Source organism: Scyliorhinus canicula, chromosome 9 (genome assembly GCF_902713615.1).
Source record: "Scyliorhinus canicula chromosome 9, sScyCan1.1, whole genome shotgun sequence".
In the NCBI taxonomy this organism is placed as follows: Eukaryota; Metazoa; Chordata; class Chondrichthyes; order Carcharhiniformes; family Scyliorhinidae; genus Scyliorhinus; species Scyliorhinus canicula.
Window position 1 is genome coordinate 172,034,195 of NC_052154.1, and position 18,019 is coordinate 172,052,213.

Here is an 18,019-nt window from a genome sequence, read left to right on the forward strand (position 1 = left end):
GTTTGAACAACTTTGGTCATGTGTCAGTCATCTCTTTTCCAGAAGGAAGAGCCCCCCCCAGCCTGATCAGCCATTACCGAGAGTTGGAATCTCTCAGTTTTGCTATCATCTCTGTCAGTAATTTTTGCCATCTCTCCGGTGTTTCCGTGTCCTTTTTTGTAATATGACAGCTTTCTGCGTGCGTGTGTGTAAATGTACCCAGAGCTCCTTACAGCACGGGACAAGAGAGAAATAAAAGGTCTGAGGGTCGTTTGTTTCTTCTTTTTTGGCAGTTCCCTTTGCCTGCTTTCTGCATGAGGTAAGAGGGTAAGGGGGGGATTGAAAGGACGGGAGGAAGGTGGAAGAGGGCGAAGGAGGGGAGGTTGATGTGGAAGAAGAAAGTGAGGGAGGAGAAAGTGTGGTGATGGAAGGAGCAGAGATGGAGGGTATTAAGAAGGGGTCAGGACAATGAACAAGGAAAGCAATGAGGAAAGGCGGCCATGAGGAAAAAGTGTAAGGAGGAGATGGGTTAGAAGTACCTATTATTCAATAACCTTCAATTAATTGTTTAATACATTATTTACATTAATCCTCAATCCCACAATTTTGAATTTAAACAACTGTTCTGGTTAAGAACTTTATTGAATTTTTAAAATGCTCTGGTACATGACATCATGAGGCTTTCTACACTTGGGATGTCAGGACCTTCCCCTTCTGTTGTCTACGTTGATGCTTCTCAAATACACTTGGGTTTGCAGCTTGGGGGAACCTCCTCCAACCTGGAGGTACTTGTGGTAGTATGACTAGAGGTATTACGGTAACTAGCAATGCCGGGACACCATTGGTGGAGAAGGCTTGCTGCTCATTGGCCCAATGGTATGTAACACTAGTCACCCATTGGTTAGAGTTGTAAGGTACGTCCGCCCTGTAAGGCGGGGTATTCCCCACAGCTTCCTTTCTGTACCTGAGCTGCTGGGGAAACACCTTGTCTATTAAAGCCTTCGGTTTCGGACTACAACCTCGCTTCTGTGGTCATTGATAGTGCATCAATTTAATAGATAAGTTTTTAAATGATGGAGCTCCGCATCAAGCCGGAGTGTCCAGAACTCAGCCCCCAGGCGGCTAACGCAGCAGCAATCTTTAAGCACTGGTTAGCATGTTTCAACGGCTACCTCGGCACGGCAGAAAGCGCACCTACAAGGGAGCAGAAACTACAGATCCTGCACTCGAGAGTGGGCCCGGACATCTACACGCTCATCAAGGAAGCTACTGACTACGATTCCACAATGGAACTACTCAAAGGACATTATATCCGCCCAGTAAACCAAGCCTACGCCTGGCACCTACTGGCAAAGAGACGGCAGAGCCTTGGTGAGTCACTAGACGAGTTATATCGTGCGCTCCTCGTGCTAGGGAGGAAATGCAGCTGCCCACAAGTTTCGGCTAACGAATATAATGAACTATTGATCCAGGACGCTTTTGCTGCCGGTATGCAGTCCCCACAAATCCGCCAGACTGCTTGAGAAAGAAACTCTGGGCCTCAAGGAGGCACAGGCCCTCGCCAACTCACTGGACTTGGTCTCCCGAAATGCCCACGCCTACGCCCCCGACCGCGCGGCGGCCCCCCGGGCAGCATGGAATTCCCCCTCAGCGGATTCTGAATTGCCTCAGGCCTGCGCTGCGAAACGCCCTGGCAACCCCACTGGGCTCCGTTGTTATTTCTGTGGGCAGGCGAAACACCCCGACAGCGCTGCCCAGCCCATTCGGCAACGTGTAAGAGGTGCGGCAAAAGGGCCATTTCATAGCGGTCTGCCAGGCCCGGGCAGTCGCTGCGATCCCGGGCAGCGAGTGCGGATCGCCGCTCCAACCCTCTCCACGGGCCCCATGCGGCCCAGGAACATCAGCAGCTTTTCCCCCAGTGCCACGTGGGGCGTCCGGACGCTGCCATCTTGCTCTGCCGACGCCACGTGCGGGGGATGGGCGCCGCCATTTTGTCCACCCTCAGCCATGTGCGACCAGCGGGCGCCGCCATCTTGGATCGGTTCCAACGACCCCAACACGGGTGACCACACACCGCCCGATGATGATTCTGAACTCCTGCCACGGTTGGCATCGGTGACTTTGGACCAGTCTCGACCCCGCACTCTTTCCACAGCAACGACGATGGTACTGATCAACAGGCAACATTCCCGTATCTCGATAATGTCACCATCTGCGGCCACGATCAGCAGGACCACGAGACCAACCTCGGCAAATTCCTCAAGACCGCAAAACTCCTGAACCTAACGTATAACAAGAATAAATGCGTGTTTAGCACCGACTGCCTAGCCATCCTCGGCTACGTAGTGCGAAATGGAGTGATAGGCCCTGTCCCGGAACGCATGTGCCCCCTTATGGAGTTCCCCCTCCCCCACTGCTCCAAGACCCTGAAGCGCTGCCTCGGGTTCTTGTTTTAACAAGCTCAGTGGGTCCCCAACTACAAAGCCCATCCTCTTATCCAAACAACTACTTTCCCCCTGTTGACGGAGGCCCGCCAGGCCTTCAGCCGCATTAAAGCAGACATTGCAAAGGCCACGACACGCGCCATCGACAAGTCCCTCCCTTTCCAAATCGAGAGCGACGCGTCCGACGTAGCTCTGGCGGCCACCCTCAACCAAGCGGGCAGACCCGTGGCCTTCTTCTCGCGTACCCTCCATGCTTCCGAAACCCGCCACTCCTTGGTCGAGAAGGAAGCACAGGCCATAGTAGAAGCTGTGCGACATTGGAGGCATTACCTGGCCGGCAGGAGGTTTGCCCTCCTCACGGACCAACGGTCAGTAGCTTTCATGTTCGACAATGCACAGCGGGGCAAGATATAGAACGATGAGATCTTGCGGTGGAGGATCGGATTATCCACCTATAACTACGAGATCCTGTATCGTCCCAGGAAGCTAAATGAGCCTCCTGATGCCCTGTCCCATGGCACATGTGCCAACGCACAAGTGGACCACCTCCGAGCCCTTCACGAGGACCTCTGCCACCCCGGGGTCACTCGTTTCTTCCATTTCGTAAAGACCCGCAACCTGCCCTACTCCATCGAGGAGGTCAGGACAGTCACTAGGAACTGCCACATCTGCACGGACTGCAAGCCGCACTTCTACCATCCGGAGAAAGCGCATCTGATAAAGGCTTCCCGTCCCTTTGAACGCCTCAGCATGGACTTCAAAGGTCCCCTCCCCTCTACCAACCGCAACACGTACTTCCTTGACGTGATTGACGAGTAGTCCCGCTTCCCGTTCGCCATCCCCTGCCCCGACATTACCACAACCACCATCATCAAAACCCTCCACAGCATTTTTTCCCTGTTCGGATTCCCCGCCTACATGCACAGTGATAGGGGGTCCTCCTTTCTGAGTGACGAACTGCGTCAATTCTTGCTTAGCAAGGGCATTGCCTCGAGCAGGACGACCAATTACAACTCCCGGGGTAACGGACAGGTCGAGAGGGAGAACGGAACGGTCTGGAAGACCGTCCTACTGGCCCCACGGTCCAGGAATCTCCCAGTCCCCCGCTGGCAGGAGGTCCTCCCAGACGCCCTCCACTCCATCCGGTCTCTGCTCTGCATGGCAACTAATCAAAAACCTCATGAACATCTCCTTGTCTTTCCTAGGAAGTCCACCTCAGGGACCTCACTCCTGACCTGGCTGGCAGCCCCCGGGCCCATCCTGCTCCGGAAACATGTGCTGGCGCACAAGTCGGACTCGTTAGTCGAGAGGGTCCATCTACTCCATGCTAACCCCCAGTACACGGAGTACCCCGACAGCCGACAAGACACGGTCTCCCTACGGGACCTGGCGCCTGCTGGATCCCCTCCCTCACTCTCGCCACCAGCCCCACCCTCCACCCCCACCGGTGCACCTCACTGTCACCCCCTGCCCTGGACAACCATTTCTCTCGCTGGCCCTGCCCAGACCCCCTTGCCCACCGCGGCACTCTACAGACGCTCCCTTCACTGGTCAGTCAACCTCCCCACCAGCGCCATCTAGAGGTCTGGACGCCCCGTCCCCGGGCCGGCCACCCTCGCCAGCGCCATCTAGGGGTGTTGAAGCCGCTACGGGGACTGGATCCACGCTCCCGGAGTCACAGACGCCTGCACCTCCACCGACGTCTCCTCCGAAGCTCCATCGATCGCAAAGGACAATCAAGGCCCCCGACCGTCTGATTGTGTTGCTATGAACTGTATATAGACTTTTAATGTGACATGTACATGGTCAATTGTGAAATTGCAAAACTGTATTATGTCTTTGTAAATAGTTATGGGCCAGTGGACAGACGCAGTACGAGAGTAGCACAGTACCTCAACACTAGTCATACTACCAGTTATGCTATTCAACCCTTGCGGACCACCAGTTCTGATCGGGCGGCCAAGCCGCCACCACCCCCATGCCGGATTCTTTTTCAACAGGGGGTGAATGTGGTAGTATGACTAGAGGTATTACAGTAACTATCAATGCCGGGACACCACTGGTGGAGAAGGCTCGCTGCTCATTGGCCCAATAGTATGTAACACTAGTCACCCATTGGTTAAAGTTGTAAGGTAGCTCCGCCTTGTAAGGCGGGGTATAAGAGCCTGTGTATTCCCCACAGCTTCCTTTCTGTACCTGAGCTGCTGGGGAAACATCTTGTCTATTAAAGCCTTCGGTTTCGTACTACAACCTCGCTTCTGTGGTCAATTGATAGTGCATCAGTACTGACTTCTGCTAAGCCCATTTTGTACTTGCGATCAGATATAGAAAAGACACGTGTTGGAAAAAGGTATCTAACGGTAGATATGTACCATCAAAGAACCCAGGACAGTTGTTACTTTGTATGATTATTTCAACATGAAGCATCACATAACCTCATTCGGAAATGTCCGTTAGACTGAATTTCCAACCACCTTTGGATCTGTCAGCATTTTCACTCCAATTTTTAATCTGTGCAGGAAGCATCTGGCAGCTTGTGGCCAGATAGAAGCAGATAAAGCTAAAATTATCATGGCATTCTCTCATTCCTGCAGCATATTCACATTATTCATACAAAATAGGCTGCTAGACACTGAGCTCATGAAGAAGGAAGTATAAGGAGAGTAACAAATGCCAAGTTGCAAAGCAATTTATCAGCAGTCTTGCTTGTTTTATTTCCCTTTATTAAATTTTCAGGAGCCTTGTGTCAATTATACCGCTTTCCATTCCTGTCCCCCCACCTCCCCCCCACCCCCAGCCCCCACCCCTTGAACAAGAGCTTCAAGATTGCCACTGTAGGCTTCCCAATGATGATCCTCTTGTATCTTTGCCGATTGCACGAATGTCAGGAGAGCAACTGGAAGAATCCGGGAGAGCAGGACGACACGGTGTCTGATTCACGATACGGCAACCCCTTTGCGACCCTGTTCACAGAGGCAGAGAAAAAGTGAGGTGTCCAGATGATGTAAAATAGGAACCGCTTGAGGGAAGCGATATCCTTTCTGATGGAACCTGCACGTATGTTTTGTTTGTGAGTTTATGTTTGTTTGTTTTAATGTTATTGGTTCAGTTGGAGGTTGGACACCTTCTTTTCAGCTGAAAAGATTGTGACCACCTCACACGCACTTTAGCTTGTCCGCCGATACCTTTGAGACCTTCGGTTCCCAACCCAATGGTTTGATTGGAGATTTTTTCAGCTGTAAGGCTTGTGACCACCTCGCACGCACTTTAGCTTGTCCGCAGATACCTTTGAGAACTTCAGTTGTATCCTCTGGTGAACCGACACGGTTCACGACTTGTTCCCTGTTTCTTTTAGATGTTGGAGCATCTTGGCTCCTCCCTTGTTTTTTAGGTGCCCCTCTATTCGGTGAATAGAGGCTGCAAACCCACGGTAAACACATTCTTGCCCGTTTATTCCAGGTTCCTCAGGCAGTGGACAAACGGCACTGAGGACCCGCCCTGTCTGAGAACCCACTTTGGTCAGCCAAGCTCGGGTACGGCACAGCAAGCCTTACCCGGGGATCCCATTCAAATCTTACCCGTAGCGGCCCATACGCAACCCATTCGACCTTTTGTTTCAAATTTGTTTTCATTTTTTCGTTAGGTAGCCCTTAGGCCGCCATCCCACATGCTATTTACATCCAGGAACATTTGGATGGTAAATTAGCAAAGCCTGCGAGACGGCTCGCAGGAGGAAAGTTGTTAGGTGTATTCTGTTCCTAAAATTTGCTTTGGAAAAAAAAAATGAGGGGAGTCACAGGGTGTGACTTGGCCAGTCATTTTAATGGGTCAATTGGAATTGGAGGATAGATACACTAACAAGTACGGATATTAAACTGTGTATTGACAGATACTGTGCTTGATCCCATAGCTTTCGAAGGACGAAAGAGGGTTCACAGCAAGGATCGGCCATACAGGAGGAAGAGAAAGAGAACGAAGAGAAGACCATGATGGAAGCCTACCTATTACTGTTAAATGTTATATTTGTATATGTGGAAGCGAGTCACGGTTCCCCCACAACCCCCGCCGTCAATGTTTCCCTCACACCAACTTCCCCATGCTCAGCTCTGATCAGTGAAGTTCAGACCTGGCGCACAAAATTTATGACATGGTACTCCATGTCATACGTGATTGAATCACTGCTAGTGATTGCAATCCTCTGCATAATTGTACAGACCCTCAGGTTGAGGAAGTGGAAAAGGATAGCCTCCCGTTCCTGCCCCTCAACCGTTTATGGAGTTCGATCCCCTATTTTTCAGTTTCATCAATCCCCCTTGCCCCTTGATGAATAAAGCACTATGTTAATAAAGGATACCCATGTATTATATTGTCCTGAACTCGACTGCCGAGTCAGGAAGTGATATGTAATGCGGTGTGAATGGATAAGGTTTTTAGACTGTCATAAAATGTTTAAAGTAAGGATAAGGATAATAGTTGTGATAGGTAGAGGTTCCCGGTTTTGGTAATGCATGTCCCCTTTGACATAGCGCCAAGTAGAAATGTCAGATAAACATTTTTTCTTCCCATAGTCAAAGACAGAGTAGACGCCCAGGAACTTGCTGAGGTCAGGGAACCCAAAGAGGGCACCCAGAAGCACTCGAAGCAACGTGCATAGGTGATCCTTCACAATTTATTGTGAGGATCACAAGGAGGGAATGTAGCACCTAAGATGGACACTGGGCTACAACATGGAGAACTGCTAAGGCTGCAGGGAGAAAACAGTCTTAGCAAGGACAAGCAGTTTGCAGAAGGCTAATTAGCATTCTGCACGTACAGAAACCAGTTTATGGCCAGGTGCAGGATCTCAGCTAAAGGTGTAAATGGCAACAACGATTTGCATAGTAATGAGGTGATCCAGATCTAGGCCCACACAAAAGAAACATTTAGGTTTGAATGGATACTTTGAGTGGACGCCCAGACGAAACGGCACCATAAGTATCCATCACAAAGCACCATAGAGACCGCCCCACCCATCGAGAAGCGACCCTCAGATTGGGGGGTTTGGAAAATATCGATTGGGAGAAGGCCCAATCGATACCTAGCAGGAGAAAGAGCCCGCCCCAAGGGGCACGGACCTCTAGGACCTATAAAAAGAAGGTCAAGCACATGATTCGGTCCGTTGCTTCCAGACTCCGGCCTAGGCTGTTGCATCTTGACTCCGACCCCAGCCTCCAGATCCTGTCTTTCATCACCGGCCGTTGAGCATCAGCCATCGTTCAGTAAGTGCCAAAACAACGCTCGCTACGTTACCCAGGCATTGCTTATACTCTTGCCGACTATTAGTGAACAGAAGGTGCAGTCCTGAAACGAACAAAGGCCTTGTCCCCTGACCTTGCTGGTTCCTACTTAGATAAGTATTTAGTCGTTTAATAGTAGAAATAAGTATTAGTCTTTAGCGTATGCATGTGTATTTATTATATTTGTTATAATAAATATCAATCGTTTGAACTTACTAATCGGTGTACAGTTTTATTACTTTGAACCTGACCTTGATATACTTGTGAGGTGTCTAAATACGGCACCTGGCGACTCCGAGCAGAATTAGATACACAGAGCTGTAGTAGTGTTAAGCACACGGCCTTTAAACGGAGGCGTGTTAATACACTCCAATAAAACGCGTAATACACTCAAGTAAAACGTGCAACATTAAAGCCTAACTTTTGTATAGCAACTCGTCTCTCGTGCAATTAATGGCTCATCAATTTAATAAGCTAGATTTTTGAAGATGGAGTTCCGGATCAAGCCCGAATGCCTCCGCATCAGCCCGCAAACTCCGAACTCTGCAGAACTATTTCAACATTGGCTGGCATGTCTCGAAGGATACCTGGAGTCTGCAACCAGCCCCCCCACCATGGTACAGAAGCTTCACATCCTCCACTCCAGCATGGGCATAGCAGCCTACGTGATAATCAAGGAGGAGAAAGATTACGATGCCGCCATGCTTAAGCTGAATGGACAATTCCTTAAACCAGCTCCCCGGTGAGTCATTAGACCAATTTTACCAGGCCCTCGCTATCCTGGGCAGGAATTGCTCCTGCCTCGCAGTTTCAGCTACGGAGCACATGGAACTGCTGATCAGAGATGCTTACGTGGCTGGGATGCAGTCCCCCGCTATCCGCCAGCGGATGCTGGAGAAAGACGACCTCAGCTTAACTGAGGCACGGACTCGCTCCACCTCCCTGGAGGTCGCCGATCTAAATGCCCACGCCTATATCCCCAGCCGCACTGCACCATCCTGGGCCTCCTGGCACGCTTCCCCACCGCCATCCGCCGCTCCCGACCTCCCTCAGGCCTGCGCCGCGGGATGCCCCGACAAGTCCACGGGGCCCCATGGGTTCGCGGAACACCCTCGCCCGCGCTGCCCAGCCCGCTCCGCCCTCTGTAAGAGCTGCGGGAAGAAGGGCCACTTCTCCACTGTCTGCCAGGCCAAAACTGTGGCTGCGGTTCCGCGCAGCGACCAGGGATCCCCCCCCTCCGGGCCCTTGCTGGCCCCTCCTGGACGCCACGCAACTCGCTCCCCCCCCCCCGCCCCCGGGCCCCTGCGCCCGGCCTGCGCGCCTCTCTCTCTCCTCCAGGGCCCTCCCGGTCCCCTCCTGGACGCCGCGCAACTCTCTCCCCCCCCCGCCCACGGGCCCCTGCGCCCGGCCTGTGCACTTCTCTCTCTCCTCCGGGCCCTTCCGGGCCCCTCCAGCGCACCGCGCTACTCTCAGCTCGCCGCTCCCGGGCCCCCGCGCCTGGCCTGCGCCCCTCTCTGCCCCCGCTCCCAGCCGCTCCGATCGGCCTGCCGGCACCGCTAACCCCGCCCCCAGCAACCACGAGGGCCCCACGGGCGCCGCCATCTTGGGGCGCTGACCCCACATGCGGGCCCTGGGCGCCGCCATCTTGGGGCGCCGACCCCACATGCGGGTCCTGGGCGCCGCCATCTTGGGGCCCCGACTCCACGTGCGGGTCCTGGGCACCGCCACCTTGGGACCCCGACTCCACGTGCGAATCCTGGGCACCACCTTCCGGAACTGGCACGCAAGGTTCTTCCAGCATCTACTCGGACGACGACGATGAATATGGATTTTCTCCACGGCTCGCGGCCATTCAGCTCGACCAGTCACGTCCACGCACGCTCGCCAAAACGACAATGCTGATCTACCTCAACGGCCACGAGACGGGCTGCCTGCTGGACTCCGGGAGCACGGAAAGCTTCGTTCACCCTGCCACGGTAAGACGCTGCGCGCTCCCTGTCCATCCTGTAAAACACAAAATCGGGTTAGCCTCAGGTTCGCACTCCGTCCGCATCACCGGGTGCTGCATCACGGTCCAAGGGAAGGTTTAAAAAAATTATAAACTCCTTGTCCTCCCTGACCTTTGCGCACCGGCACTCCTAGGACTGGACTTACAGTGCAACCTGCAGAACTTGACCTTCCAATTCGGCGGCCCTATACCCCCCCTCACTGTCTGAAGCCTCGCGTCCCTCAAAGTGGACCCTTGTTTGCTAATCTCACCCCCGATTGCAAACCCGACGCAACACGGAGCAGACGGTACAGCGCCCAGGACCGGACCTTCATCAGGTCCGAGGTCCAGAGGTTGCTGACGGAAGGGGTCATCGAGGGCAGCAACAGTCCCTGGCGAGCCCAAGTGCTGGTGGTCCGGACTGGGGAGAAAAACCGGATGGTCATCGACTATAGCCAGACCATCAACCAACTAGACGCGTATCCTCTCCCCTGTATTTCCGCCATGGTAAACGATATCGCGAAATACAAGGTCTTCTCCACTGTGGACCTTAAGTCCGCTTATCACCAGCTCCCCCTCCACGCGAGTGACCGCAAATACACCGCGTTTGAGGCAGATGGACGCCTCTACCACTTCCTCAGGGTTCCATTTGGTGTCACAAATGGGGTCTCGGTCTTCCAACGGGAGATAGACCGAATGGTCGACAAGTACGGATTACGGGCTACCTTCCCGTATCTTGATAATGTCACCATCTGCGACCACGATCAGCAGGACCATGACGCCAACCTCCAGAAATTCCTCCAAACCGCAAAACTGCTTAACCTCACGTACAATAAGGATAAGTGCGTGTTTAGCACCGACCGTCTAGCCATCCTCGGCTACGTAGAGCGTAACGGAGTGATAGACCCCGACCCCGAACGCATGCGCCCCCTGATGGAACTCCCTCTCCCCAATACCCTCAAATCCTTCAAACGCTGCCTGGGTTTCTTCGCTTACTACGCCCAATGGGTTCCCAACTACGCTGACAAGGCCCATCCCCTCATTCAAACCACGACCTTCCCGCCGTCGACAGAGGCCTGCCAGGTCTTTAGCCGCATCAAAGCCGACATCGCAAAGGCCACGATGCGCGCCATCGACGAGTCCCTCCCCTTCCAGGTCGAGAGCGACGCATCAGAAGTAGCTCTGGCGGCCACCCTGAACCAAGCGGGCAGACCCGTGGCCTTCTTCTCCACAACTCTCCAGGCTTCCGAACTCCGCCACCCCTCTGTGGAAAAGGAAGCCCAGGCCATAGTCGAAGCTGTGCGACACTGGAGGCACTATTTGGCCGGCAGGAGGTTTACCCTCCTCACAGACCAACGGCCAGTAGCCTTCACGTTTGATAATGCACAAAGGGGCAAGATTAAGAATGACAAGATCTTACGGTGGCGTGTCGAGTTGTCCACATACAACGATGAGATCTTGTATCATCCTGGGAAGCTCAATGAGCCTCCTGATGCCCTGTCCCGTGGTACCTGCGCCAGCGCGCAGATAGACCGCCTCCGCTCCCTCCACACGGACCTCTGCCATCCAGGGGTGAGCCGTCTCTACCATTTCATTAAGTCCCGCAACCTGCCTTTCTCCATCGCGGAAGTCAGGACAGTAACCCGTGACTGCCACATCTGCGCCGAGTGCAAACCGCACTTCTACCGCCCCGAGCGCGCACATCTGATCAAAGCATCCCGCCCCTTCGAACGTCTCAGCATTGACTTCAAGGGGCCCCTTCCCTCTAACAACCGCAACATTTACTTTCTGGTGGTAATTGACGAATTCTCCCGCTTCCCCTTCGCCATTCCCTGCCCCGACATGACCACATCGACCGTTAAGGCCCTCCTCTCCATCTTCTCCCTGTTCGGCTACCCCGCGTACATACACAGCGATCGGGGGTCCTCCTTTATGAGCGACGAGCTGCGTCAATTCCTGCTCAACAGGGGCATTGCCTCTAGCAGGACGACCAGCTATAACCCCTGGGGTAACGGACAGGTCGAGCGGGAGAATGGCACCATCTGGAAGACCATCCTACTGGCCCTCCGGTCCAGAGATCTCCCTATTTCCCGATGGCAAGAGGTGCTCCCCGATGCCCGACATTCTATCCGCTCACTCCTCTGTACCGCAACAAATCAGACACCTCATGAACGTCTTCTTGACTTCCCCAGGAAGTCATCCTCCGGATCTCCTCTCCCGACGTGGCTGGCCGCCCCGGACCCATCTTGCTCCGGAAGCATGTGCGGGTGCACAAGTCCGACCCGTTGGTGGAACAAATCCAGCTACTCCACGCTAACCCGCAGTATGCGTATGTGGAGTACCCCGACAGTCGGCAGGACACGGTCTTCCTCTGGGACCTGGCACCCGCCGGCGTGCGGCCTTCCCCCCCCCCCCTTCACCACAGACCCCCCCATGTTTTTTTTCCCCCAGCGCCCCACCCAGGCCACTCCTTCCCCATCCATGGCATCTCCACAGCCAGCTCGGGTGACGGAGACTGTTCAAGGACCATCGCTCCCGGACTCCAGGACGTCAGCGGAACCACCACCATCGGCTGAACCGACGTCACCTACTCCACTGCGGCGGTCTGCCACAACGTCATGGGCCACGAAAAGACTGATCGAATCGATTTAAATTTCAACAGCTCCATGGACTTTGTTGGGACTTTGTGTAATATTGCTAATTGTGTGGGCCAGTGGGAAGCCAAAACTGTAATAAAAGAAAAGGAGAGAAAATTTTTGTTCTCCCGGCTGCTACTCATACCACCAGTTCTCCCCCCCCCCCCGCCGCCGCCGCCGCCGCCGCCCCCGGATCTCGTTGATACCCCCACCCCCCCGGCTTCTTTCTCCGCAAGGGGTGAATATGGTGGTATGATTTGCATAGCTGTCTGCCATTGGTGCAGAATACTGGCTTACCATTGGCCCTCGTTGGTCATGTGCCTCTCGACCGATTGGTTGAGACCAGTCATGTGACGGCTCTCCGATTGGTCGAGAGGCTGAGTTAACCACGCCTCCATACCGAGGTATAAATAGTCAGAACGCCCGGCGGTCGTCCATTTTATTGTAGTCGACCGCAGGGCTAAGTTCTAGCTTATTAAAGCCTAACTTTTGTATAGCAACTCGTCTCTCGTGCAATTGATGGCTCATCAGGGGTGCACTGTTTGCTTGGTGCAAATTATAAAAGGACCCCTGATATAATTAGTTTGCATCCTCCAACCAGAACTGTAATATAGCAGCTCCAGAGAGCTACGTTGCAAGCAATAAGGTCACAACAGCCTCGGGCTTTTGTGCTTTGGGATATTTTTAGGCTTCCGCTGGGGATGTCAGCATTATGAGCAGATCGTTGATGTGACAAATAAATGATCCATGCCATGTTTGACTGAGAAAGGTACGTCTCTGCCTTTTTCATTTTCAGCAAAAAGTAAAATTAGGAGTCATTTTCAGCGATAGTGTCCCCTTGTTGCAATCAGGCCAAGTGCAGGCAGTAAAAGTGAACATTTTATCAAGGTTCTTGTTTCTGTTCTAGGGTCTGCCGATGGTTTTGCCACGGTCATTCTTTCACAGGAGTGGATAGGCTGGTCTCATTGTTTGTGTGGGCAGGGAAGGTGGCCAGGATAAGAAAGGCGGTGCTCCAAAGGGGGCAACAGTCGGAGGGTTTGGCCTTTCTGAACGTGTTTTACTATTGTTGGGTGGCGAATGCAGAGAAGGTGTGGGGCTGGGGTCGAGGGTCAGAGACTTTGTGGGCTCGGATAGAGGTAGGTTCTTGCAAAGGGTTGGGGTTGCGGGCGCTGGTAACGGGCCGGCTACCGTTCGGCCCCGGAGAAGTGCTTGGGTAGTCCTGTGGCGGCAGCCATGCTGAAGATTTGGAAGCAATTCCTTTTATTAAAAATTTTTATTAAAGTTTTCACAAAATATCAACAACAAAAATATAAAGAACAAAATGAAAAAAATGTAAAGGAAACTCAGTAACAAAAATAATAAATTAACACCCGCCCAAACACAGAGCAAATATATACACCCAGACAAACCTCCAATATATGGAAACAAAACTGAAATAACCCCCCCCCCCCCCCCCGGGTTGCTGCTGCCACTGACCATTGTCTACCGTTCTGCCAGGAAGTCTAGGAACGGTTGCCACCGCTTGAAAAACCCCTGCACCGACCCCCTTAAAGCAAATTTCACCCTTTCCAATTTGATAAACACCGCCATGTCATTGATCCAGGCCTCGACGTTCGGGGGCCTCGCATCCCTCCACTGAAGAAGAATCCTCCGCCAGGCTACCAGGGACGCAAAGGCCAGAATACCGGCTTCTTTCGCCTCCTGCACTCCCGGCTCCTCCGCAACCCCAAATATTGCGAACCACGGTTTGACCCTGGATCCTACCACCCTCGACACCACACTCGCTACACCCTTCCAAAATTCCTCCAGTGCTGGGCATGCCCAGAACATATGGGTGTGGTTTGCTGGGCTCCCTGAGCACCTAACACACCTGTCCTCACCACCAAAAAACCAGCTTATTCTTGTCCCGGTCATGTGTGCCCTATGCAACACCTTGAACTGTCTGAGGCTGAGCCTCGCACACGAAGAGGAAGAGTTGACTCTCCCTAGGGCATCTGCTCAAGTCCCCTGCTCGATCACCTCCCCTAGCTCCTCCTCCCACTTACCTTTCAGCTCCTCCACCGAGGCCTCCTCCTCCTCCTGCATCACCTGGTATATTGCCGAAATCTTCCCCTCTCCAACCCACACCACCGAGAGAACCCTATCCTGTACCGTGCGTGGCAGCTGCAGTGGAAATCCCACCACTTGCCGCCTAACAAGCGGCCTTACCTGTTGGCCTTTCCCGGGGGGGAGCCCGTACCTCTCCTCCAGCTCACCCAGGCTCGCGAACGTCCCATCCACTAATAGGTCCCCCAACCTCCTTATCCCTGCCCTGTGCCATCCCGCAAACCCTCCATCTATCCTCCCCGGGACAAACCGATGGTTTCCCCGTATCGGGGTCCACACCGAGGCCCCCAACTCCCCCCTGTGCCGCCTCCACTGCCCCCAGATTTTGAGGGTGGCCGCCACCACCGGGCTCGTGGTATACCTCGTTGGAGGGAGCGGCAGCGGCGTTGTTGCCAGCGCCTCCAGACTCGTACCCTCACAAGACGCCGTTTCCAGCCTCTTCCATGCCGTCCCCTCCCCCTCGAGCACCCACTTGCGCACCATCGTCACATTAGCGGCCCAGTAATATCCACAGAGATTGGGCAGCGCCAGCCCCCCCATTCCTGCTCCGCTCCAGGAATGCTCTTCTCACCCTCGGAGTCCCACGTGCCCATACAAATCCCGTTATGCTCCTATTGACCCGTCGAAAAAAGGCCTTCGGGATAAAAATGGGGAGGCACTGGAACAGAAACAAAAAGCTTGGGAGCACCGTCATCTTCACTGACTGCACCCTACCCACCAGAGACAGCGGTACTCTTGAACTCCTCCTCCATCTGCTCCACCAGCCTCGTGAAATTGAGTCTATGCAGGGCCCCCCCCCCAGCTCCTGGCCACCTCGACCCCCAAATATCTAAAGCTCCTCTCCGCCCTTTTTAGTGGGAGCTCATCAATCCCCCTCTCCTGGTCTCCTGGGTGAACCACGAACAGCTCGCTCTTCCCTATGTTGAGCTTATACCCTATAAATTCCCCGAACTCCCTGAGGATCCTCATTACCTCCGGCATCCCGCCCACCGGGTCCGCGACATAAAGTAACAGGTCGTCCGCATAGAGCGATACCCTATGCTCCTCCCCACCCCGCACCAGCCCCCTCCAATTCCTCGACTCCCTCAGTGCCATAGCCAGGGGTTCAATCGCCAGTGCAAAGAGCAGGGGGGACAGGGGACACCCCCGCCTCGTCCCTCGATACAGCCAAAAGTACTCAGACCTCCTCTTGTTCGTGGCCACACTTGCCACCGGGGCCTCATACAACAACCTGACCCACCTGATGAACCCCTCCCCAAACCTGAACCTCTTCAGCACCTCCCACAAGTACCCCCACTCTACCCGATCAAAGGCCTTCTCGGCGTCCTTCGCCGCCACTATCTCCGCCTCCCCCTCACATGCCGGCATTATAATGACGTTCAGGAGCCTCCGCACATTCACATTCAATTGCCTCCCCTTCACGAACCCCGTCTGGTCTTCGTGAATGACCTGCAGTACACAATCCTCAATTCTCGAGGCTAAGACCTTCGCCAGCACCTTAGCATCCACATTTAACAGCGAAATCAGCCTGTAAGACCCACACTGCAGGGGGTCCTTGTCCCGCTTCAGGATCAGGGAAATAAGTGCCCTGGACATCGTCGGGGGCAAAGCCCCACCCTCCCTTGCCTCATTGAAGGTTCTAATCAACAATGGGCCCAGCAAATCCACATATTTTTTGTAAAATTCGGCCGGGAAACCATCTGGCCCCAGTGCCTTCCCACCCCTGCATGCTTATTTGGAAGCAATTCCGACAGCACTTCAAGATGAAGACAGTTTCGAGGGTGATGCCGATAAGAGGGAATCATGTGTTTGAGCCAGAGAGGATGGACGTGAGGTTCCAGGGATGGGAGGAGAAAGGGGTGAAAGAGATGAAGAATCTGTTTTCGGAGGGGCGGTTCACAAGCCTGGAGGAGTTGGGGGTGACGACTGGGCTCCAGCGGGAGGAGGGCTTTAGGTTCATGCAGGTGTAGAATTTCACAAGGTCCTCCTGAAATTTTCGGTGGCACTGTCCTCTTCGTTGTTGGAGGGGGTGCTGTTAGTGGGGGGGTTGGAAAGTGGGGTCGTTTTGGTGATCTATGGTAGTATTATGGAGGAGGACATGGTATCTATGGAAGGGATTAAGGCCAAGTGGGAGGAAGAGTTGGGGATGTGTTGGAGAAAGGACTATGGTGTCAAGTGCTGCGCCTCGACCTCGTGCGCAGGCTGGGGTTGCTTCAATTAAAAGTTATGTACTTAATGAAGGTGAGGATGAGCCGGCTGTTTGAGGGGGTGGAGGAAAGCTGCGAGAGGTGTGGGTGAGGCCCAGCCAATCATGTCCATATGTTCTGGTCCTGCCCAGGGGGTCGTTCCTCAGCACCGTGTCTGAGATTCTGCACTGGAATTTGGAGCCGGGTCGCCTGGAGGCCATATTCGGGGTATCAGACCTGCTGGAGCTGCAGACAAGTGCGGGGGCAGATGTTTTAGCCTTCACCTTATTGATTGCTCGCAGGTGTGTTCTGTTGGGGTGGAGGTCAGCTTCTCCCCGCTGTGCCTTGGCGTAGCTGGGGGATCTAACGAAGCTCCTGTGTTTGGAGAAGGTGAAATGTCCTCTGAGAGAGGCAGATCAGGGGCTCCAAAAGAGATGGAGTTTGGGTGTCTTTCATTTTGGGAATCTGGTTGCCATCAAGGGGTGATTGCCCAGTGATAGAACTTTAGGTTTGGTAGGGCCAGGTCTCCCATGTATCTTTTCCTTTTCAGGACCTTTTCATGGATCATGCCCCCCCCCCCCCTCCCCCCCTCCCCACACACACACCATGATTAGCTTGTCTACCGTGTTGAAGAAGGCCTTGGGGATGTAGATCGGGAGGGAGCTGAACAGCAAGAGGGAACAGGGTAGTACGCTCATTTTGATCGTCTGTATTCTCCCTGTGAGGCAGAGTTGAGTTTGTAGCCCGAGAAGGCTCCAAACACCTTTTGGAGTTTCATTATCCCTTCCATGCTGGCCTTGGGGTTCAAGATGTAGAGGAGCAGAACATTCATATAGAGTGAAAGTCTATGCCCTCTGTCCCCCCTTTGGATATCTCTCCACCCCTTCTCCATTCTGAGGGCGTTCGCCAGTGGCTCGATTGCCAGAGTGAACAGCAGAAGGGACAGTGGGCATCTGGCCTCATGCCTCTCTGCAGTTGGAAGTACTTAGAGCTGGTGGTGTCTGGTGGTATGATTAGCATAGCTGCCTGCCACTGGTGCAGAACACCGGCTTACCATTGGCCCTGGTCGGTCATGTGCCTCTCGACCGGTTGGTTGAGACCAGTCATGTGACGGCTCCCCGATTGGTCGAGAGGCTGAGTTAACCCCGCATCCAGGGCGGGGGTATAAATACCCAGTACTCCCGGCGGTCGTCCTTCTACTGTAATCGACCGCAGGGCTTAACATCTAGTATATTAAAGCCATACTTTTGTTCAGCAACTCGTCTCACGTTCAATTGATGGTACATCATGGTGTTTGTCTATACGCTTGCCATGGGAGCACTGTAGAGTAGTTTCACTCAGGAGGTGAACCCTGGCCTGAAGCCAAACCATTCCAGTACCTCTATGGGGTACTTCCTCTCGACTC

The 18,019-nt window shown here is 53.7% G+C and overlaps 1 long non-coding RNA gene across 1 annotated transcript in view; it reads left to right on the forward strand.

The window, feature by feature from the left end:
* Nucleotides 1–12,974: 12,974 nt before the first annotated feature.
* Nucleotides 12,975–18,019, forward strand: part of LOC119971905 — an 85,480-nt gene continuing 80,435 nt past the window's right edge. The window contains exon 1 of the long non-coding RNA XR_005461944.1: nucleotides 12,975–13,091. This is a non-coding gene — a long non-coding RNA (uncharacterized LOC119971905). The remainder of the gene's footprint in view (nucleotides 13,092–18,019) is intronic.